The sequence below is a fragment of the Cervus elaphus genome, chromosome 32, assembly GCF_910594005.1.
Source record: "Cervus elaphus chromosome 32, mCerEla1.1, whole genome shotgun sequence".
Lineage (NCBI taxonomy): Eukaryota > Metazoa > Chordata > Mammalia > Artiodactyla > Cervidae > Cervus > Cervus elaphus.
Window position 1 is genome coordinate 16,533,427 of NC_057846.1, and position 25,747 is coordinate 16,559,173.

General features: G+C 34.6%; 1 protein-coding gene across 1 annotated transcript in view; it reads left to right on the plus strand.

The window, feature by feature from the left end:
- LOC122687760 (translation initiation factor IF-2-like) overlaps positions 1-25,747 on the plus strand; it is a 215,037-nt gene that overhangs the window by 124,094 nt on the left and 65,196 nt on the right. Inside the window, exon 5 of the mRNA XM_043893384.1 lies at positions 19,428-19,514. The gene's annotated coding sequence lies outside the window, so the exon portion shown is untranslated. The remainder of the gene's footprint in view (positions 1-19,427; positions 19,515-25,747) is intronic.

The window sequence follows — 25,747 nt, forward strand, 5'->3', positions numbered from 1 at the left end:
TACAGAGTATTGAATAGAATTTCCTGTGCAATACAGTAGTTATCTGTTTTATATAAGTAATGTGTATATGTCAATCCTAGTCTCCCAATTTATCTGTCCCTCCCCTTGCCTTGTGGTAACCATAAGTTTGTTTTCTACATCTGTGACTCTATTTCTGTTTTGTAGATGAGTTCATTTGTACTTTTTTTTTTTGCTTTCCACATATAAGCAATATCATATGATATTTGTCTTTCTCTGTCTAAGCATTTTTCCTTTGCTTATGATTCCTAATTGCTGTCTTCCTTTTCCTTCCTTTCTAATTCTCAGTGCATTTTGTTAAACTCACATCCTGTTAACATCTTTGATTAAGACAGTTTTACCATCGCTAATTGGCTAATTGAGTCCTTTGATAATTTTAAAGAAATGCGAGACAAAGCACAATCTCTCCAGGAAATTCCTAAACTTTAACCTTTCAGGTTAAAAGTGACCTCAGTTCACCTTTTCTCCAAACAAACCTTGGGATGTTATCTGGGTATTGTCTCAGGAGACTGCAATGCTAATTCATAGAGATGGACAGTAGCATGCTTTATCATGTTGTAACTTTCTGTGAATGATGTTCATAGGGAAGGTAATATATACATCATTTAGAAATGACTCAGAGATTCTCATGAACTTTCTAAAAAGTCAACAGTGATCGATAGAAATCTATCAGGAAACATAAAAATGAAATATCAAACTCCAGTTGATAAAGCTAACATTTTAAACTTTAAATTTCTAATTAAATCTATACATTTACTGTACTCACATTCACTAATTTATGGTCTCCAGGTACCTAGTCTGTAAAGACGAAAGTTGAAGAAAATCTTTCAGTGTTTTAAGTTGAGAATTTGTGTTAAAATGTCTTAAATTGCAGAATGATTTATGTCATTGGATATTTTTATAATAATAATTAATTTTATAAGTTAACTTGCAAAGTAAATTTTTCTTGTAATATGAGATAGGCTATGTGAAAAAATTCTGTTGTTTTTATTTCCTTTCTTGTTAACTTTAATGACATAGTCACTCATAAAATCAATGTGGTTTATTGGGGTTAAGGGAAGAGGTGCGGTGAATTCTAGAAGTGTGTTAAGAACAATACTGTAATTTTTATCTGTCTTTGCTACAAAGCAACTTCACAAAGGTGCTTGCTGCTTTATGTACCGTATTTCTCCCAAAGGCCCAAACATGGCGATCTCAATATGGCTTCAGCAAAAGAGCGCATCTGCCCTTCTAAATTAGATTGACAGCTTCTGATAATCAAGGAGCAAGTTTCAAGCCTCCAGACTCCTTCCTCACACAGTAGCCAAAAAATGTCACATTTCAAATTAAGTTTATCCTAAAAAATTAAGGTTTGAATCGGTACCTAAAGGTTTCAGATCACTTTATCTAATATATTGTTGGTGCATAATTTCAGTATATATTTATTTCTATTAAATTTTCTCCTTTGTGCAATGTGATTTGTTTTTAATTTGTCACTTATAATTTGCATGTAAATAATTTTCAGCTAGCTCATCAAGTTATATTATTATTTGGAATATGATGAACTTTGATCATTGTTACCATAGTAATTTGTTTGCTCTCAAAGAAAACTTGAGTTATGTAATTTTCATTTTCAGTTTATCATGCTGCATGTATGGCAAATGCATAGATGCACCAAAGACATCATGACATTGTTTGTCTATCCACTTTTATAAACTACAGTATGTATTTTCACCCCTTGAAACAGCTTTGTAATTCAAATAAAAATTCTCTAAAATTAGACACCAGGAGGCAGAACCATGTGACGTCTTCCCAGAAACAGTTGCCAGATGACCCTCTCTTTCAGGCACTTACCACTACTCCTGTATTATTAATGAAGCGTTAGTAAGATCAAACTGTGGCTCTTAGATTAGTCAGCAGTTCACCATGACACATGTACTCCTCATCCAGCTTCAACAATGATCAATTTACAACCAATCTTGTTTCATCTAGTCCACCCATCACTTCCTCATAACCATATTATTTAAAGCAAAGCCCAGATTATATAATCACACCCATAAATATTTCCATATGCAGCCCTAAAAGATAAGAATTATTTTCACATCTGTCACAATGCAGTTAATTTAATTAAAATGTGTAATAATTACTTTTTATTACATTTCAGGTCAACATTCAAATTTCCAATGACCTCATGGATATAGTAATTTTTCTACATTTGTTTGGAGGATGTTTCAAATGCTGTCAATATTTCATAATGATTCAAATATCTCTGAAGTCTCTTTTAATCTGTAAGTTCTCTTTCATCTCTCTGTCTCTCTCAGCCTTTTCCTCCCCATTCACATAATTTATTGCTGAAGAAGCCAGGAGGTTATCCTGCAAAGCTTGCTGTTACTGATCATATCCCTATGCTATAGTTTAACATGACTTCTAATCCACTGATCTAGAGAGGGGATCACACTTAGATGTGTTTTTTCCATTCTTTCATAATGCCAGGTGGTAGTGTGATTTTTCAAGTGTCCCATGGTGCTTATAAATTACTTATTTTGTGATCTTAGAAATATTTATGCTCAGTGCCAAAATCTTTCAATATATATTAATATTGTATAGTGAAACTCTTTTCATTCTATTATTCCTTATTCATTTATCAATTGGAATACTTCTAAAAATAGAAGCTTCACCAAATTTGTTATTTGGTTATCTGGTGGCACAGTATGTATAGGAAAGTCTGGATAAATGTTCAGTTACATCAGATATTTATGTATCAGCTATTTCCTGTCATCTGGAGATGACCAATTAGCTTAGTTTGTTGTATGCTATTTTAAGTCACTTATAAACATTTGAGTATGTGTTTAATTTTTTTGATCAATTTATGCTTCAGTTCAGTTCAGTTCAGATGGATATTTCTTTCTTTTTTTCCATTGCCTTTAGATTCTCTTCTTTTCTTAGCTATTTGTAAGGCCACCCCAGACAACCATTTTGCCTTTTTGCATTTCTTTTTCTTGGGGATGGTCTTGGTCCCTGCCTTCTGTACAATGTCATGAACTTCTGTCCGTAGTTCTTCAGGCACTCGGTCTATCAGATCTAATCTCTTGAATCTATTTGTCACTTCCACTGTATAATGGAAAGGGATTTGATTTAGATTATACCTGAATGATCTAGTGATTTTCCCTACTTTTTTCAATTTAAGTATGAATTTGGCAATAAGGAGTTCATGATCTGAGCCATAGTCAGCTCCTGGTCTTGTTTTTGCTGATTGTATAGAGCTTCTCCATCTTTGGCTGCAAAGAATATAATTAATCTGATTCGGTATTGAGCGTCTGGTGATGTCCATGTGTAGAGTCTTCTCTTGTGTGTTGGAAGAGGGTGTTTGCTATGACCAGTGTGTTCTCTTGACAAACCTCTGGTAGCCTTTGACCTGCTTTGTTTTGTATTCCAAGGCCAAATTTGCCTGTTACGCCAGGTATTTCTTGACTTCCTACTTTTGCATTCCAGTCCCCTATAATGAAAAGGACATCTTTTTGGGGTGTTAGTTCTAAAAGGTCTTGTAGGTCCTCATAGAACTGTTCAACTTTAGCTTCTTCAGCATTCCTGGTTGGGGCATAGATTTCAATTACTGTGATATTGAATGGTTTGCCTTGGAAATGAACAGAGATCACTCTGTCGTTTTTGAGATTGCATCCAGGTACTGTATTTTGAACTCTTTTCTTTACTATGATGGCCACTCCATTTCTCCTAAAGGATTCTTGCCCACAGTAGTAGATATAATGGTCATCTGAGTTAAATTCACCCATTCCAGTCCATTTTAGTTCACTGATTCTTAAAATGTCGATGTTCACTGAGTGCATAGCTCAGTTCAGTTCAGTCACTCAGTCGTGCCTGACTCTTTGTGACCCCATGGACTGTAGCATGCCAGGCTTCCCTGTTCATCACCAACTCCTGAAGCTTACTCAAACTCATGTCCTTTAAGTCAGTGATGCCCTCCAACCACCTCATCGTCTGTTGTCCCTGTCTCCTCCCAGCTTCAATCTTTCCCAGCATCAGGGTCTTTACAAATGAGTCAGTTCTTTGTTTCAGCTGGCCAAAGTACTGGAGCTTCAGCATCAACATCAGCCCTTCCAATGAATATTCAGGACTGATTTCCTTTAGGATGGACTGGTTGGATCTCCTTGCAGTCCAAGGGACTCTCAAGAGTCTTCTCCAATGCCACAGTTCAAAAGCATCAATTCTTTGATGCTCAGCTTTCTTTATAGTCCAACTCTCACATCCGTACATGACTACTGGAAAAACCATAGCTCTGACTAGATGGACCTGTGTTGGCAAAGTAATGTCTTTGCTTTTTAATATGCTGTCTAGGTTGTCATAGCTTTTCTTCCAAGGAACAAGTATCTGTTAATTCCATGGCTTTTATACTTAAATTTCCCATAATGGGCCAGGGGAACCTCTTCAAAATAATTGCTGAGGCCTTTTGGCATGACCCTTTCACACTTTTGTAATTTTCTTCATAATTGTCCTGAAAGATGTCCTAAGATTTCTTATCTATTTCTTGACTAAGACCTGGAATCATTCAGTTTTATTTTAAGCATCTCTAGTTGCTTTTAGTAAAAACAGATCTTAGAGCTTGAAATTAAATATTGGTGCTACCAGGGCTCCTTGTTGTTAAGTGGATCATTGTTTTGAGATTTTTTTTTTTCTGTGTTGGGAGCTTAGAAATATAATTTTAATATAAAATACATCTGCAGTGTATATTGATATCTGCAATCAAAACAAAGACCATGAGAGTTTTGTTTAACTCCTATTTTGCATTTTCTTTTTTCTCAGGGAATTCTAGTTCTCAATAATACTTGATATTTTATCCTTATCATACCATAGAAGTACACATCTTTTTTATTCTACAGTGTATGTACAAAAATCTTATAACAATAACACCACTTGCAAAAATTAATTGCTTAAAGTAGTTTAAATAGTTTTTCCCTTTTTTTTTTTAAGTCTTTAGGTTATGTACCTTGGGCAATGTCCAGTTAGACCATGTGTTTTAACATCATTTATTATCATCTGCATTAACTAAATACGTATTTAGTTTTCTTTGTCTCATTTTATTTTAGATTATTTTAGAGTTTTTGTTTAAATTGCCATATGGCTTTGTAGAAAACTTTGTATCATTACAAAGTCAAATCTATAAAACAAGATATGGTCAAAAAAATCTAGTATCTCACCTTGTCATATCTTCTCTAGTCCTTGCCTCTGGCTTTAGCTAAACATTTAAAAAGTTATTATCTATTCTTTCATTATTTGTTTAATTAAAAATACAGACACACATCCAATCATGTTTTCCCCTATAGAAATGGTAGCTTACTACTATATATTTATTTCTCTATTGCTTCCTGTTTATAATAATCTCACAGGATTATTCCTTCTGGGTTTAAATAGTCCACAGTTTATTCACTCTCCTGCTGATGGGTAGTTGGATTGTTATCATCTTCTGCTATTAAAATTATTCATTTAATAACTAGTTATAAATATAAATCTCTTATCTCCCTATGTATAGTTACAGTAGTTTTAGAAAAATGGAATATTTTAGTCAAAAGATTCATGCATATATTATTTTTAATGTCTTAGAACCATTTGCATTTTTATTGTGAACTGGTTATATTCTGGTTTATTGTTATAAAGACAGTGATTAAAAAAAAAAAAAGACAGTGATTATTTTTTCTCTTCTTATCACGGGATCTTTATGTATTAGGCATATTGGCATCGTCTGTTACACACATTGCAAAATTTTTCCAGTTTTATGTTTGTCTTTTTGTTTTATGTATGGTTGTATTTGGCATGCTCAGATTTTTAAATACTGTCATTTTTATAGCATCAAAGTATAAATCTTTGTTGATTTTTGAATCATGATAGGCCATTCACAAGTTACAGAGATTTTCACACATGTTGTTACTCCTGGTATATTTTAAGTTGTATTTTTTACATGTAATTATTTTATACACTTGGAATTTATTGTGGTACATGAGGTCAGGAATTGATCCACCTTTTCCTTTTTCCAAAAGGTTCAATATTTATTTTTAGAAGTCAATCAAAGGCAATCTAAACTCTCTGACAATTTAAGATAGTCACTCTCTGATCCTGTCTTAAAAACTGTTAGTCATTGACCATATTAAGTCAGAGACTAAAATTTTTTTTTCAAATCCCTTGGAAGATGAATTATCTAGTGTCAGTGTATTGGGTTGGCTTAACATTTTTTACTGTACTCTGAAGTGTAGATAATGACTTTTAAGATTACCAAGCAGCAGTATGAACCATTCTGGATTTTCTTTTGTGCTTGTAGCCAGGAATTAGCACTCATGACATAGTCTTCTATAGTTTACAGCCAACTACAGACATTCTTGAAGAAAAATGCGGCCTCTTGTACAAACTCATGCCATTTATTTGTATGGTAGAAAGATCACCCTGGATACAGTTTATGCAATGGTATGCATTTTGAAGGAACTAAATAAAGTGCCAAGGGAATCATTTTTGTTATTCCTTCCAACAGCACATTCAAAATCAATTAATGAAGGAATATCATGATCCTCACTTTATACATATTAGATGAGTGCTTATTATGTGTGCCAAATAGTGCTGGATCTGTGGGACACACAAAAGGTTTGTAAGACTTGATTCCTTCTCTCCTCACTGTCTCATTCAGGGAGTGGGGAGAGAATGAAACTGTCCTGTGCAAGCAAGGGGGCTTACCCTGAGAAACGGGGTCCCATGGAGCCACGGTTAAGGTCTTCTACTCAGGATAGTTCATAAAAACAACAAGACTAATAGAATAGCCATATTTATTGAGCACTTAACATATTCTCAGCACTAAGCCAATCAATTCACATGTGTTTCTCATTTAATATTTAAAACCATTCTATCATGTAACATAGTCTACAGGAAGAAGCTTTACTCAGATCAGCTATATATAGTGCCAAAGATTGTATAGTAAATAACATGCCTAGAATGTAAATTTAGATCTGTTTGAGTTGAGCCTGGGCTTTTACCCACCCTGCTGAATTTTCTGTGATTGTATCACTGAAATTGATTTAACCCCAGCTGAAATCCTGAGTGTTTGCCAATAATCAAATGCTAAAACGAAACATAAACACCAACTTAAAGTGAGTAAGGGTATAAATGAGAGAAGCAAAGCCAAGTGTTGGACGGGAGTGACTTCATGGCAGGTATTGTTCCAAGAAAACATCCGTTACCCTCTTTGGATGACTCAGAAAGCACTGCAAAAGTGAAAGTTCCTCAGTTGCATCTGACTCTTTGAGACCCCATGGACTATACATACAGTCCATGGAATTCTCCAGGCCAGAATACTAGAGCAGGTAGCCTTTCCCTTCTCCAGGGAATCTTCCCAACTCAGGGATCAAACCCAGGTCTCCCACACTGCAGGCAGATTCTTTACCAGCTGAACCACAAGGCAAGTCCAAGAATACTGGAGTGAGTAGATTATCCCTTCTCCAGGGGGTCTTCCAACCTAGGAATTGAACCGGGGTCTCCTGCATTGCAGGCAGATTCTTTACCAACTGAGCTACCAGAGAAGCCCTGGGGTGTCCATTATTCAGTATCTTGATGATTTGAAATTTGATTTGTAAGGATATGCTCTGGCATTTACATAAAGTTTAATTTGAACATATACCCAGCATTAGTTGAGAATTTCCTCAGGAGTTTTTAACAGGGGAAGAATAGCATAATATTAATTTAAAAATAGGGAAAAATTGAGGTCTATCCTGAGAAACCTTTATGCAGGTCAAGAAGCAACAGTTAGAATTGTACATGGGATAACAGACTGGTTCCAAACGGGAAAGGAGTATGTCAAGGCTGTATATTGTCAGCTTGCTTATTTAACTTCTGTGCAGAGTACATCATGCGAAATGCCAGGCTGGATGAAGCTGGAATCAAATTGCTGGGAGAAATATCAATAACCTCAGATATGCAGATGACACCACCCTTTGGAAGAAAGCGAAGAAGAACTAAAGAGCCTCTTGAAAGTAAAAGAGAAGAGTGAAAAATTTAGCTTAAAACTCAACATTCAGAAAACTAAGAACATGGCATCTGGTCCCATCACTTCATAGCACATAGATGGGGAAACAGTAAGAGACTTTATTTTCCTGGGCTCCAAAATCCCTGCAGATGATGCGGCCATTAAATTAAAAGACACTTTCTCTTTGAAAGAAAAGCTCTGAGCAACCTAGACAGCATATTAAAAAGCAGAGACGTTACTTTGCCTACAAAGGTCTGTCTAGTCAGAGCTATGGTTTCTCCAGTAGTCGTGTATAGATGTGAAAGTTGTACTGTAAAGAAAGCTGAGCATTGAAGAATTGATGCTTTTGAACTGTGGTGTTGGAGAAGACTCTTGAGAGTCCCTTGGACTGCAAGGAGATCCAACCAGTCCATCCTAAAGGAAATCAGTCCTGAATATTCTTGGAAGGACTGATGTTGAAGCTGAAACTCCAGTACTTTGGCCACCTGATGCGAAGAACTGACTCACTTAAAAAGACCCTGATGCTGGGAAAGATTGGAGGCAAGAGGAGAAGGGGCCAACAGAGGATGAGATGGTTGGATGGCATCACTAACTCGATGGACATGAATTTGAGCAAGCTCCAGAAGTTGGTGATGGACAGGGAAGCCTGGCGTGCTGCAGTTCATGGGGTTTAGAGTCGGATACGACTCGTGACTTAACTGAATTTATCCATTGTTGAATATGTTGAACCCCTATTTTTATTCAGTCATTTTTATTTGGAAAAATATTTACTTCTGAAAATAAATGTTTTTGTTGAAAAATGAGGTGAAGAGAAGTTTTTATGAAATTATTCTGCATAATAAGAAATTTGTATGTGCTGTAGTAGATAAACTATTCTATTTTATGGAAATGTATATAGTGGCAATAAGTGCCCTTCTTTGTCTTCTTGCACAGTATTTTTTTTTTAATGTTTCTTAGCACTTCTGATGTAGCTTCAGAAATTCTCTGCAATGTGTCATAAAGTGATTTTTGAAAGAACTTGTAATTTCTGAAAAGTTGGCCTTCAATTATTCACAAGAAGTATCCCATTTTTCCTATTAAATAGTATAGATTTGAAAAACTCACAGAAGTTAGAAAAAAGAAGCAAAGTTTAATTAATTATACTTGTAAACAATTTTTTGTTTTTTACTAAAAGGTGACTTAAAGATTTTAGGAGCAAATGCTAACTTAACAATCAAGAGACAAAGATGATTTTTGAGGAACACCTACATTAATATGATGAAAAACATTTGGGATGATGTGTCAAAGAATGCACACCAGTTTAAGACACATAATCTATATTCAGGGAAATAAGGATCAGAAGTCCTATACCAATTCCCTGACTTTATTACAGAGTCATGTTCTGTTTTTCTGTCTGATTCTTCTCAGGCGCCTATATCACCGAATTATTTCCATGTTTAGAAATTGTTCTGTGGAATAGTGCTTTCTGCTTAAACAGTTTTTCCACAATGTCTGAAGCTACTTAGCACATCTTGATCCCAAGGGTAAATGCCATGTTGAGCAGCTTTTGATTTTCTTTTGTAGTTATTTTCTTTATGTCATCAAAAATTTTTAATATCATCATTTTTGGTATGGAAACCCTTCTGAAGTAATTCTAAAGAATTCATTTACCAAGATTCTATATCTAAGAGAGGTTTTTACTGCAAAGTCCTTAAAAAGAATATAGAAAATTATTCACTGTATAGTTCTAGTTCGTTTAGATTTGGTGTAAATAAGAAAATGTATAATATTCAATAGATAAAATTCCTAAAAAATGAGAGAATCAATTATCTATGAACAAAAAAGGAAATTCCATTTCTTTCACCAGTAACCACACACATAAATGACTAACATTTCTGGTGGATTGTGAGAGAGCAACTGAAAAATGGAAGCTAACCATCTATTTTGCAAAGTCACAGGAGACACACTGTCCCAGGTCCTTGACACTGTTTGAGTTTATTCAAAATGGTCTTCAGATACTAGTGTAAACGGGTGTGTTTCAAAGGACACTTAAACTATCACATCTAAAGTGGTGGGGAATGAGTTATGAAATGAGATAAAATAGGCAATAGTTTGGTCAGAATGGTTAAATTAGACAGTAGCATTTTTCTTTATTGATTAGTATTTATTGCCTTTTAAGATGTTGTGTTTAGGAATGATGCGCACATTTGCTTATTTTAGTATGTCCTATATGAGAAAGAAAAATATACTAAAACTAAAAGGATTTTATAGATAAAAATACAAATGATACAAATTGGTTGATGAAATAAGGTCCCAAAATTTTAAATAATTGATAATACTCAGTGTCCCCTAAAGTATGGAGAGATAAACATTCTCTGTTGTTAGTGCTGAGATAAAAGTTGTACCTGAGGTAGTATTTTCAGAGGTCATTTTTAAATTATTTATTTGCTGACAGTATGATCCAGCCATTTTACTTCTAAAAATGTATCTTTGTTTTATCTAATATAGATGTGAAAAGATTTATATAAAAATGTATTCATTTAAATTTTGTAATAGTCAAAAAAACAAGAAAGCAACAAATAACCCAGATTTTACCAGAGGTGGTTTTATAAATTTAGGTTTATCATGCAATTAAATGCTCCATAGTCATAAAGTATAACCTAGATCTACATATTTTAGTATGGAGAGAGAGATGGATAAGACATCTTATTGAGTGACAAAAACACTTTATATATGTAGTGAGAATATAAAAAATTACAAATATTATCTTTGAAAAATGGAGTTTGCATGTGAGTATGTGTTTCTGTGTTCATTTGGGGAAAAGCAACTTACACATAATTGTGTCTGGTTTGGCTTTTTATGATACATTTACATTTCTTAATAATTCTTTAAGAATTTTAATTTTTCTTTAAGATTTGCATCTACACATTATTGAAATGATTTACATCTGGTCGCAACATGATTGAATGATGGATCATGTGTCAGAAATGAAATTTAAAAATGAAATAAAGCTCATTTATGCTCAACTAAGAAAACTATAGTAATAAATTAAAAAACCTTGACCAAAGAGCATGTTTTAATGCATTTAATTATCATGCCATGTGATAAAAGAAACTGTATGCTAAGGAGAGTGAAATCAAGCTTGTTACAGTTCTTTGGTTTAATTTAGACAAATGTAAAATTTAGACAAATGTCTTACAGCGCTGTTTCTGTTTATCATCTCAAATAATATAAGAAATATAAAAGATGAATAGGAGATTAAGGATAGTAGAGGTAAGAAAGGCAGGCATATGTTATTTTCACATATTGTATATATTTATTATAAGAAGTTTTACCATCTTCAGATGAATGCCAGTTTTAGCATTATATGCAATTTAGTGTCCATTGAAAGGTGTTATAGAATTTGAACCGATTATTATAATTTATAATATGATATATCAACTTAAACTCTGGACATTGAAGAAATTCAGAGGGATTTAGTACTTATAATTTAAGATTCCAGAAAAGTCTGAATCGGTTTTGTCCAGTACATTATCTACATAGGTCAGGTTGTACATGGACTGATCCAGAGGCATACTGAAAGTGTCAGGCTTCAGGGACAAGTGACCAGAGGGCACATCCTAACTTAAACTCTAGCTTTTCCAGTTTCTATTATTCATCAAGTGAGATTTCATTCTCCTCCTTTATAGTCCTGTACTCTTCGATACCATATGCTGTATGAATCTAGTTAGTTGACTCAAAATTGGTAAGAAAGTGAATAGGAAATGCCAGTCAAATATGCAGGGAAAGGTTAATTGCTATGTTCTAATTGTGCTAGGGGCCAAATCACTGAAAAACTCAGAAAGTTAGAAAATGTAGATACTTTGCAGGCAGTTTGAATCAATGAAAAGCCCCAGATCTGAAGCAGTAGAATTGGTCGAGGCTGTGGCAGACATGAATCACATCCAACTGCTTGTTACCGTGTGGAGCTGTGGACCCATATTGAAAGTTTTTTTTTTTTTTTTTCAAGTGAAGTCAAAGATTAGGAAGAATTCACAAAATTTCCCGATTTCTAAAATACTATGCTGGTTAAGCAAAATATTCCTGTGGGCTAAAATTAAGGCCATGACTTGCCTGTTAAGCAGCTCCTGCCTCCAGGATTAGGTCTATGAAAACAACCAGAATTAGTGGTATAAAGTCATTTCTGCTTTTGGTGCATTTGTGGTTTTGAAGATCACATCATGGAAATGAAATGAGATGAGACATAAAGCTATTTGTCACACTTAGTCAGTGTCTGAAAGGAAAATGAAAGAGAAAATTGTAGACTTAATATTTTGAAGCAACCACATAGCTGAGAAAGCGGAAGATTAGAGTTCAACAGATTTGCAGCACAGATTTTGTAGTCTCATATATATTGTATGCTTCAAAGATAATCCGTGTTTTGTCATTTTTGTGTGTAGTGATGGTACTCCATTACTAAGTAATACCTGTTTACCCTGGCTTGATGCTAAGGCTGTGTCTGTAGGACACTAGTTTAGAAGTTATATCCCCATAGTATAGTCACATGGCATCTTAAGAAATAATTGAATTTCTAATCAAAGAATATGGATGGTTTTTCCTTCTGAGGAGACTGTTTCTGATAGGTCACCAATGTATGTCAGCTTCATAAAAACAGACTAGAATTACAGTAGGTTCATTCTACACTGAGTGCAGATCCAAGGAGGGACCATTTTTGAGTTGTATCAAAAGACCAAGATGATTTACATATTAAGCTTCTAAAACTAGGTAACCTGTATGTTTAAGTCCTCTGTCATTTGGGTATCTCTTTTATAGGTTATGTTTTATTCTAAACATCATGTAGAGTTAGTTTTATTACTGCAATTAATGACTATAAGCTATAGTTACTGTTAGAATCTTTAAAAGTCTATCTTTTTGTCATATGCCACAAAAGGAAATAAAATATTATTTTAATTTCTTCAAATATCATATTCAAACTGTGATATATCACAACTGACATATCAGCAAATGAAATACCTTTAAAGAATAAGTCTCTTCAAATAACAAATAGTATCAAGACCAAGTACATCATCTAAGCTGTACTGCACTGCCTCCCTTCCCACTCAGATAAGTTCATTAAATTTCTGTACTTGTCAGTTATAGGACTAACTTTTATACATAGTAAAGTGTCTTCTGCCTCTTCACTTTACAAAGGATGACTTTATAGTATTATTGATGTCCAATGGATTGTTTTCGATATGGTTTCTTACTTGGTCACTGATGGCTTCAAATTGCCTCTAATCCAAAGATTTAATAAAGTGAATATGTTTTCTAATTACCTTAGATCAAGTGGTCTGATTGATTTTCACTTTTGATATTTTAAAACTAGGGAATGTTAATCTATAGTGTTATAATTAAGTAAATGTAAATGATATTTGTTCAGTGTACCACAATTTAAATATCATAAATGTATTTATGTTTATGCACTAGTGTCAGCATTATAATTTTTATAATCAGTATTATATGGTATAGTATAAATATTAAATGCATAAGTATGATATTAAGAGTTTAATAAACTCATCATTATAGAGATTAACATTTATGTGAATGTTAAATTTAAGCTTGGGCATATTGATATAAAAATTTACTGTTAGATATTATTGATCAGTTAACAAAATCAACTATATCAGTTTCTTAAAGAAGTAAACAGTATATCACCACTTGAAATATTTTAAATATTTTTCATTAGAGTTGTATAAATTGACTTTTGTTGCTATTATTGTTAGTGGTAAGTGTTAATATCATTAGGAGGGGTCCACATTTTTCCATAAAGGACCAAAGAGTAAATATTTTAAGCTTTGCAAACCCAATGCCTTTATTGAAACTACTCAATTCTGCTGTTATAGCTGAAGTCTACTGAAGAAAAAATATAAATCAACAGAGGTATGCCTGTGATCCAATAAAATTTTATTTACAATAGCAGGCAACTGGCCCACAGGCGATAGCCTACCAGTCCATATATGAATATCATTTTATAGTTTTTCAGTGCTTTCAAATATTCACAAATGAATTAAACACAGCAATCTTGTGTTACCCAGCTATACATACTCGCTTTTTGCAGATGAGTAAAACAGACCTTAGACAGCTTGCACATACAAATCAAAGTAAGTGAGACTCATGTCTCCAGGCTCTGTGACAGATGCTTCTGGTATCTGCTGCCTCATAAAGTAAGCCACTCTGAAAGCCAACATTTATGTATTATTTAATTAATAAGATTTTCTTTCCACTTCATTATGAACTTTGTCATACCAGAGCATGATGACAAGATGATAGTACAAGCTCAAGAAAGACCACAGCTCAGATCCAAGTGAGTGGATCTGACATATGCTTAAAATTCAGGAATGCAAGGGCTTAGCCATATTTAGGAAGATGAACATAGACACAGAAGATTGGACAGCTGTTGTTACTTCATTAAGGAAGAGTTGATTCCTTATCCAAATATTTTAGAAATATTTGTTGAATAAGTTAACAAATGAACAACATTGAAGACATGATTAAATATGTTCTGAAAGAAATGAATAGAAATAATAACTAAAATGTAGTTTATGTACATAGTAAACCATTTGGACTCCACTTATTCAACAACCACAAAAAAATTATTGAATTCAGGCTGAGTCACATATTCCACCACAGGCTGAGAGGATACAGGGAAATTTCTTGGACTTAAAAGGCTAAAGTATAAAGGAGAGACGTGGGGACTTTTAAGGACAATAAAAAAATAAGTATGTTAGACATGATTAAAAGTTTAAGTTTTAAAAATGTAAATGACATGATAGCATATTTTAAAACTTATATAATTATCAAACATATACTTTATTTTTTTAAATGGTCATCCATTAAAATGTTGCAGTTTTATCAAGGTGTATACCTTTTAAAAAATGAAGAAAAAAATGGAGAAGCCTATAGGAAAGTAATCAAAGTTTCAACCTGAAATAAAAACAGACACTAAGTATCAGTCTTTTTGACCATACAAAGAAAGTTATTTTCATGACTGTATATGAAAAGATTGTAACATGCTTTTAAAAACTGTACCTTTTTAAAGTTTAAATTAATATAAAGCTTACATTTGACAGTATATTAAAAATAAAATTTGAACATGTTAATTATTTTTACTATAAAAAATGTACATCCCAAAGTTTATCCTTTAAAATGAAAACAGAAGTTTTTATTATAAGTATAATATCACATTTAATCAAAAACATTACATTGTCTGCTTCAGTTCAGTTCAGTCACTCAGTCATGTCCGACTCTTTGTGACCCCATGAATCACACAGCACGCCCCCATCACCAACTCCCGGAGTTTACTCAAACTCATGTCCATCGAGTCAGTGATGCCATCCAGCCATCTCATCCTCTGTCATCCCCTTCTCTTCCTGCCCACAATCTCTCCCAGCAGCAGGGTCTTTACCAATGAGTCAACTCTTCACATGAGGTGGCCAAAGTATTGGGAGTTTCAGCTTTAGCATCAGTCGTTCCAATGAACACCCAGGACTGATTTCCTTTAGGATGAACTGGTTGGATCTCCCTGCAGTCCAAGGGACTCTCAAGAGTCTTCTCCAACACCACAGTTCAAAAGCATCATTTTTTCGGTGCTCAGCTTTCTTCACAGTCCGATCTCATATCCACACATGACCACTGGAAAAACCATAGCCTTGACCAGACGGACCTTTGTTGGCAAAGCAATGTCTCTGCTTTTTAATATGCTATCCAGGTTGGTCATAGCTTTCCTTCCAAGGAGTAAGCGTCTTTAAATTTCATGGCTGCAATCACCATCTGCAGTGATTTTGGAGCCCAAAAAAATAAAGTCTGACACTGCTTCCACTGTTTCCCCATCTATTTCCCATGAAGTGATGGGACCAGATGCCATGATATTTAGTTTTCCGAATGTTGAGCTTTAAGCCAACTTTTTCACTCTCCTCTTTCACTTTCAAGAGGCTTTTTAGTTCCTCTTCACTTTCTGCCATAAGGGTGGTGTCGTCTGCATATCTGAGGTTATTGATATTTCCCCCGGCAATCTTGATTCCAGCTTGTATTTCTTCCAGCCCAGCGTTTCTCATGATGTACTCTGCATATAAGTTAAATAAGCAGGGTGACACTATACAGCCTTGACGTACTCCTTTTTCTATTTGGAACCAGTCTGTTGTTCCATGTCCAGTTCTAACTGTTGCTTCCTGACCTGTATATAGGTTTCTCAAGAGGCAGGTCAGGTGGTCTGGTATTCCCATCTCTTTCAGAATTTTCCACAGTTTATTGTGATCCACAGTCAAAGGCTTTGGCATAGTCAATAAAGCAGAAATAGATGGTTTTCTGGAACGCTCTTGTTTTTTCGATAGTCCAGCGAATGTTGGCAATTTGATCTCTGGTTCCTCTGCCTTTCCGAAAATTAGCTTGAACATGTGGAAGTTCACTGTTCACGTATTGCTGAAGCCTGGCTTGGAGAATTTTGAACATTACTTTACTAGCGTGTGAGATAAGTGCAATTGTGTGGTAGTTTGAGCATTCTTTGGGATTGCCTTTCTTCGGGATTGGAATGAAAACTGACCTTTTCCAGTCCTGTGGCCACTGCTGAGTTTTCCAAATTTTCTGGCATATTGATTGCAGCACTTTCACAGAATCATCTTTCAGGATTTGAAATAGCTCTACTGGAATTCCATCACCTCCACTAGCTTTGTTTGTAGTGATGCTTTCTAAGGCCCACCTGACTTCACATTCCAGGATGTCTGGCTCTAGGTGAGTGATCACACCATTGTGATAATCTGGGTCGTGAAGATCTTTTTTGTACAGTTCTTCTGTGTATTCTTGCCATCTCTTCTTTTCTTCTGCTTCTGTTAGGTCCATACCATTTCTGTCCTTTATTGAACCCGTCTTTGCGTGAAATGTTCCCTTGGTATCTCTAATTTTGTTGAAGAGATCTCTAGCCTTTGCCATTCTTTTTTTCCTTCTATTTCTTTGCACTGATCACTGAGGAAGGCTTTCTTATCTCCTTGCTATTCTTTGGAACTCTGCATTCAAATAGGAATATCTTTCCTTTTCTCCTTTGCTTTTCGCTTCTCTTCTTTTCACAGCTATTTGTAAGCCCCCCTCAGACAACCATTTTGCTTTTTTGCATTTCTCTTCCATGGGGATGGTCTGATCCCTGTCTCCTGTAAAATGTCACCAACCTCCTTCCATAGTTCATCAGGCGCTCTATCAGATCTAGTCCCTTAAATCTATTTCTCCCTTCCACTGTATAGTTAATAAGGGATTTGATTTAGGTCATACCTGAATGGTCTAGTGGTTTTCCCTACTTTCATCAATTTCAGCCTGAATTTGGCAATAAGGAGTTCATGATCTGAGCCACAGTCTGCTCCCGGTCTTGTTTTTGCTGACTGTATAGAGCTTCTCCATCTTTGGCTGCAAAGAATATAATCAATCTGATTTCGGTGTTGACCATCTGGTGATGTCCATGTGCAGAGTCTTCTCTTTTGTTGTTGGAAGTGGATGTTTGCTATGACCAGTCCGCTTAGATGTAATAAATTTATGCTCTGTGTATAATATTTATTTTAAAACTGGAGTTACTAGTTTTATTATTTGACTGCTTCATCACCATAGTTCTAAGCTTTGTTTGAAAAAAATATATGTATAATGTTAAGAACTTCTGATTTTTATTTCCTGTTTTTCTATCTGTGGAAAGGGAAATGAGAGTAGATATTTTGATATGGGTGAAAAAGGTAAGAAGCATTTAAGATAACTGGGATAGAGATCTCTATGCTGTTCAAGATGTAATGGAAAAAGTGGTAACAATGTATTTAAATTTCTTTAAACTGTCATTTTCTACAGGCTTCCTGGAATATGACCAAGTCAGGAATCTACAGTATATTCTTAACTAAAGTCAGTCACAAATTTTTTTGGAACTTGGAATTCTTTCAATACAATTGTTTTCAATTTGTACAAGATAATATACATAGCAAGGGGTGAAAAGGAGAGAAGTGAGAGAAAATTAAAACAAATTGTATGCCAAGCTGGAAAATTTTTGAATACCTAAAATATTTAGATTCTCTTTATATTTTCCTTCAAACTAATGTATTTGATGAAAATCCTTATCTTATCCTTCCTTTCCCTCAACTGCAAGAAAAAACAATGGCAAAAATACTAACATGCCTGATTCATATGCTTTATGACTGAAAAAGAGTTTGCACTGATGTGGTGCAGGATTCAGGCTCATAGAAAACACCTCACATTTACCATAAACTCTGTCCTCCTTGAAAGAAATGAAAGTGAGAATTCCAGTCATTCTACTTTATAAATTAAAGGTTTCAAAAGTTTTTGTTTGTATTCTTAAATTAATTGTTAGTAAAATACAAATTTTGTCTATATATGTGTAAGGGCTTCCCTGTTGGCTCAGTGGTAAAAAATCCACCTGCCAGTTCAGGAAATGTGGGTTCTGTCCCTTCTGTGGAGGAGAAATGGCAATCCATTCCAGTAATCTTGCCTGGGAAATACCATGGACAGAGGAGCCCGGTGGGTACAGTCCATGGGGTCCTAAAAGAGTCAGACATGACTTAGAGACTAAACAACAACAACCAACATATGTGTAAACAAAATTTGATATTTATGTAAAAGATATGTACCACTGTCATTGTAAAATGCCCATTCTAGGCTAAATTAAAAATATCAGACTCCCTGGAATTATATCAGTGGGTCATAATTGAACACATGTGGAATGTTTGTCTAGGCCACTTGTTAATTAACGATGTGTAAGTGGGTGAACGTCCCCTGTAACCTTGTGACATGTGTGCTCCAAGTAGTTTGAAGTTATCCTTTCTCTTTCTTATACATGCACGTCTTTTCAGTCAAGTATTCCATTGTCTAAGTATTGGATAGCTGGTTTGGTCCTTTATTTGGGGCTTCCCTGGTAGCTCAGTTGGTAAAGAATACACCTGCAATGCAGGAGACCTCAGTTCAATTCCTGGGTAGTGAGGATCCCCTGGAGAAGGGATAGGCTATCCACTCCAGTATTCTTGGGCTTCCCTGTGGCTCAGCTGGTAAAGAATCTGCCTATAATGCCGGAGACCTGGGTTCAATCCCTCGGTTGGGACAATCCCCTGGAGAAGGGAAAGGCTACCCGTAGCTCCAGTATTCTGGCCTGGAGAATTCCATGTATTGTACAGTCCATGGGGTTGCAAAGAGTTGGACACAACTGAGCGACTTTCACTTTCCCTTTCACTTTGGTCCTTTGTTTACTCTTTACCAGAAGGTTGCTGTGAGGCTCTTTTGTAGATATTCTTAAAAATTTGGGACTTAACTATTGCTTATTAAAGAAAAGCTTCCTGTATGCTTAATTACATGTACTACATCAAATTAAATTAGAGTAACTTAAAAGAAACATATAACATACTTTTTCATTTTTTCTTTCAAGTATACCATGTTTTAGGAAAAAGTACAAAATGAAGAGTAATCTCTCTGGAATATGAAGAACAAGATGGGAAGGACTGCAGATACTAAAGTAAGTCATTAGTTTTCCCATCTAAGCCTCTATTCCAGTTCTATCATTTCAAGGCAAAGTGCTGTGTGCCTTTCTTTCTTTTGATTATTGAATTGTGAGCCTTGAAATCTGTTTGGTCTGTGATGCAGGTCTTCAGTCATGAGAATGAAGTAATACTAGGTTTTGTGGTTGTTTCACCTTTTTTTGAAGTAATTAATCTTAATGGTTGTTGGGGGAGAGGAAATCCAGGGTCAAAAGATTCTCAGACTCTAGTCCTAAATTTCAGTAGCTTGAGTGTGATCTCTGGCTAGTCAGCCGACCTCCCTGGACTCCAGTCGTCCACCTGAGAATAGCCAGGGCAAATGCACGACATCACGGGAGACCAAGAAATACTCAGGACTTTCCGAGATTTGAGAAGGAAGCTGAGTAAAATCAGGTTATAAACGAGACAGAAAGGGATAAGACATAAAAGGTTAAATGAAAAGTGCTGATGTGACTAATCAGAATTAACATTATCTTCTGAGTTCATTTTTAGAAAATGAGCTCATATTTTAGAAAATATTCTAAAATAGCCCATATTTTAGAATTTTTTTTACAAATTTTACTCTTAGCAATTTTATTGCTGTCAACATTGAAAAAAATAGAAAAATATGAGAATATAAAATATATCAGAAAACATACTTGCAATCTGGAGACTTTTCTACCTTCTAATGCTGTAGCAGTGAAAGATTCAAGTGTTTATTTATTCATTGATTTGTTCAAGAACTCATGGCAGCTTTATTGCTACATGTCAGGTGTGATCAGGGCTGGCCACTAAATCTTTTTTCTTCTTCATTCATAAGCTAAGAATTATAACTTAAGCAACCTCATCAATGTGCTGTATAAATTAAGCAACACTCAGTAATGTGTACATGGGAACAAAGTAAAAATACTCAAAAATGGAAGATATTTTTATTAAAATTAATGTTTGTTAGAAGAGATGAGAGGGTTCAAATAATTGTAGATCAAGCACTCTGGGCATTCAAAAGAAGTTATTTTGTCCAAATGGCATCTGGATGCCTCTCTCCTCTTCTCCTTCTACTATCTTCTCTCCCTTCCTCTCCTGTGACCTCAGGAGGTAGCTTGACTGAAGAGGAGTTGGAGTTTTACTTTCACATAGACCCTGGTTTCTCAGGCCTACCCCGTAGACATCCTCCAGCAAACTCCCTGATCTCCCCAGGAAGGGCCAGACATCTTACTGCAGGATGCGTCAGATGTGTGATGCGTAATCAGTCATTCATTCATATTTATTCATCATTCAGAGGCCTGTTTTAATACAGTGTAAGATTAACTTAATGATGTTTTGTGATTTAGGAAAGAAATGTTTGGAAAAATCAAAGAGAATTCCCTAAGATAAAAAGTAACTCAGTTGACTCTATTAAAACATAAAGAATAAATTTAAGAAAGTAATAAGGATTATTCAAAATGTATGTCATGTTTAGTGACCCCCCAGAAGTTAGTATTATAAGTTATGGGAAAAAATACTATGTTGGCTGTGAGTTTGTTATAAATGGCTTTTAATATGTTGAGATATGTTCCCTCTACACCCACTTCGGTGAGAGTTATCACGAATAGATGTTGAATTTCATCAAATGCTTTTCCCACACCTGTTGAGATATTCACGTGGTTTTTGTCTTTCTTTTTGTCAATGTGACATACTGCATTGATTGATCTGTATTTACTGAACCATACTTGTGGCCCAGGAGTGAATCTAACTGCATCATGGTGTGTGATCCTTTTTATGTGTTGTGGGATTCTGTTTGCTCATGTTTTGTTGAGGATTCATGGTGATGAAAATAATTAAATGTTATTTTGTTAATACTATAAAAAACATTAAAAGGGGTCTAGAAGATCTGCTTTCTAACGTCCTTCTGAGGCTTTTAGCATGGGTTTTGTGGAGCTAAGTGAAATCACTGAGGCTTGCACATGATAGTTAAGTAGATCTAAGAACTTCATGTTATGTTCAAGCTAGTCTGTCCTGGCATCTCTTTGCCAGAATTTGGCAGGGCTTTATTTTAACACCTGATAGAAGAACAGAAAGTATTTTCTTCAGTGCCTCTTCCATTTTCCTTCAATACTATAAGTGGCATAAATGTTATTTCAATTATTAATTCATTATCAGTAATGATAGTAATATTTAATGTCACATTTTGAGCTCTTAAAATGTTCTCAGTGATCATTTTGATTTTCATTTGTAAAATTATCTCTAAGTATGTAGGTGCCTCTTTGTCAAAATAAGGGAAAAAAGCATCCTACTATCACAGGTATTAGAGTTTATGGTTATTTTTCTGTTTGTAATTATTTCATGGTGACTATGGTGTATGTACACTGTATTAGAGAGGGAGTGGATAAAATGGCAGTGATTTATGAGTATTTTTAATTATAATAAAAGTAAACTTTTGAAAATTCAATGTTGACACTGTAAAATTTTTAAAGATTCTTTTAACCTTAAAACTCAGGGAAATAATAAAATGAATTTGTCAGAACTTACATTTGGAGCTGCATCTGGAGCCTACTGACCTGAACCCTTCAGTTCAGTATTTAAAAATTTAAAATTACTCCTATTATATCTTCCCCTCAGTAAATTTGCATGCCCATCCAAATGCATTCCATCATTTAAGTGATTCTCATTTCTAAAAAAGAAAGGGAATAAGTTCATTTTCTTCATCCCACCCTGCCCACCCCCAGTTTAAAAAAAATATATATATATATATGTATTAGTCAAAGAATACTTACAGTATAATATAAATATTTTCCGATAATCTGGTCCTCTCCCACCTGGGTACGTTGTAGGACTGTAATTTGCTGCCCTGTGTGATTGGATATGGTCAAGTGTTTTTGTGAGCAGCTGTTCTGTTTTCCTCTTGAGATGGTAGGGCAGGTGTGTTGACGAGAGGGGAAACAGAAGAGGCAGGAAAGCAAGGTTTCCTGTACTCACAGGTCCTGGAGGGACCGTCAGTGCTCACCATGGGGGTGGGGGGGCTCCTGGAGGGAGCTCTAGGAGAGAATGCCAGACATCTGGGGGAGCTGAGGGGGCAGGGAGAGGAAGGAGGGAGGAAGGAGGGCCCTTGGGTTTACTGGGGCGCAGGTTGGAGCATCCTAGCCAAAGGTATGCACGGATTTCACGGGCATGTACAATTTCACTAGGTTAAGTTTTGACAAAAAAGGGTTCTTGTGAACATTGCTGCTCCGGGTCATCTGGGTGGGGTGCCCACAGCCTGCTTGTGGGGATGTTGAGGCAGCAGGATGCTATGAAGCTTTAAAGTTTACAATACACAACATGTGGTGCATTTTCATTTCCCAAATTGGTGACAGAAAATACATATAGCAGGTTTCAGCTAACCTGTAATCTGAACGTTCCACTAGGTATAGGGGTAATTTACTCAAGTAATAGCTTAAGTAAAATGAGTTTTATTTTCAGTGAGTTATTTTTTTTTAACATCCACAGGTTATATTTAGACCTTTTTTCAAATATGTTTATTGTTATTTACTATCTTGTCTTTCATTATGATCCTGTGTATATTTTTAAATCTTTTTTGAACATTTTGAGACTGTTGTGTTATCTCAGGTCCAGAGGCTTCTAATCCATGAGCTGGTTAAGTTTACTGACTCTAGTGCACGTCTGCTGGTGTGACCTTGGCCAAGTTATGTATCATTAACTAGGATAATAGTCAAGGGGTTGTTGTGAAGTTTAGAACGGCTTTTGCAGTAAGGACCTGAAAGAACCTAGTGAAGAGTGTACAGTTTTCATTAAGTTTTCAGCTTCCTAGGACTTGACTTCTTTTGCCTGATTGTTCAGGATTTCTGGACATTTTTCTTCCTTTTGCAAAAGTCATTCATTAAACTTTAATACTTTATCAAGAATCTTTAGGTGGTTGTAGTTAAGGATTTCAGGGTAGCCATGCCTGGCATGTTATTGGCAATATAATTCATTCAGTTGGACGTTTCTTGTAATTATCTGCCAGGTTCTCCTGAAGTGCTATATTGGGATAGAACTATTTCAGTTCATACAGCAAGTGAAAATAATTTAAACTACATAATTGAGGCATCTTCTTTTGTATTCTTTAGAGTTATGCAAGTAGTTCTTTCTTTTTTTTTTTTCTTTTTTTTTTTATTATTATTATTATTTTTTTCCAGTGGGTTTTGTCATACATTGATATGAATCAGCCATGGATTTACATGTATTCCCCATCCCGATCCCCCCTCCCACCTCCCTCTCCACCCGATTCCTCTGGGTCTTCCCAGTGCACCAGGCCCGAGCACTTGTCTCATGCATCCCACCTGGGCTGGTGATCTGTTTCACCATAGATAGTATACATGCTGTTCTTTTGAAATATCCCACCCTCACATTCTCCCACAAAGTTCAAAAGTCTGTTCTGTACTTCTGTGTCTCTTTTTCTGTTTTGCATATAGGGTTATCGTTATCACCTTTCTAAATTCCATATATATGTGTTAGTATGCTGTAATGTTCTTTATCTTTCTGGCTTACTTCACTCTGTATAATGGGCTCCGGCTTCATCCATCTCATTAGGACTGGTTCAAATGAATTCTTTTTAATGGCTGAGTAATATTCCATGGTGTATATGGATAAGGAAGCTGTGGTACATATACACCATGGAATATTACTCAGCCATAGTTCTTTCAATTTAAAAGAATCCAATGTATTTAATGAAAATAATATCTACTTAGAATATATATTTTTAATAGAAATGACCAAAGATTTTTATAGGGTATTTTAAAAAATCTATTTCCTTATTCTTGGTATGTTTTTTATTCATGTACTCAAAATCACACTAGTTTTTTTTTTTTTTTTTGGTAAAATTCATTGTTAAAGAAACTACTAATATTAAGGTCAAAAGACTTTAAATAATAAAATAACTTGACAGGGAATTTATAATACATATTTATCAAAACTCTCATAAAATTTGTCAGTAAGTTATTTTAAACTATATGAGATTTTATTCCTCCCTTTCTCTTCCTTTCAAAAAGAAAAATAGTTAAGTTCATCCATTTCTGCCACGTAAGAACAACTGTGATTAATAGTTCTCATCAAATCTGGCCAATTCTAATAATATAAACCATGTATCTTATATACTAACACACTTACAGTGAAAGTTTCTGTTTTGAGATTTGAACTGTAGGAAAAAAAATCATAAGTACACTAACTAGAGAATATAGTATGTATGATTAAAGACCAAAATTTAAAAAGAGGTTTAATTTTTTATATGGTATAACTTTACACTATTTGTATCACTTTCAGTATTTCACTGTGTATCCCAAAGGGCTTATGAATGATTCAACATCACCAGGAAATGATATCTAAACAAAAATGACAGAGAGCATTTTTTCTCAAGTGTAATACATGTCTATTCTTACAAGGATTATCATAAGTTGGCCTAAAATTCATCATGCATTTTTAGTTAATGGAATATTAAATATATTTAATTTTATGTGTATATAAATAAATATAGATGTACTACTGTATCTAGTTACACTTTAGGTTGTTTAAATCTGATGTTTACAAATCAAGTTTAAAAGTAAATACATACTCTTATTCAAAACTATGCAAGGATAAATTCTAATAATTAATCATTTAAGTCAGTCTCTAAAACTCCTGATGTCTACATCATAATGAGGACAACTGAACACAAATTTATGGTTTGAGTCCCAGGCATCAGTGATTTCTAAAGCTCTCAATGAATTCCCACATGCACCCAAAGTTCTGAAATATCACTATAGGTGAATTGATATTCATAGAAATAAGCACTTTTTAATTTTAAGAATGCATTTAAGGTATTGCCTATGATTCTGCTGATTAAAATAACTGCTATCTTATCAACAAATTAGTTTATCTACTGGTGCCTTAATATATCCATTATATACTTAAGAAAATTGAGACTTAGAAGAATTGAGATGCTTTCCCCACAATACACACCTAGTGAGCAATGAAGTAATTTAAAACCAAGTTTTTTTCCTTACTTTCTAAATTGATTCACCAAGGCAGCATAGCTTAATTAGTCAGAGGTTAGGAATCTAAGATTTTTAATATTTTGTTCATAATACACCCTTAAAATTTACCATATTCAGTTTCACTTTTTCTCAAAATGCATGTAAAATAATATTAAATTGTAAAATTTTTAATAAGGCATAAATCATTAAGAAATATACAAAGCTTATACCCTTTTGTTATAAGAGTAAAACTATCTTTATATTCA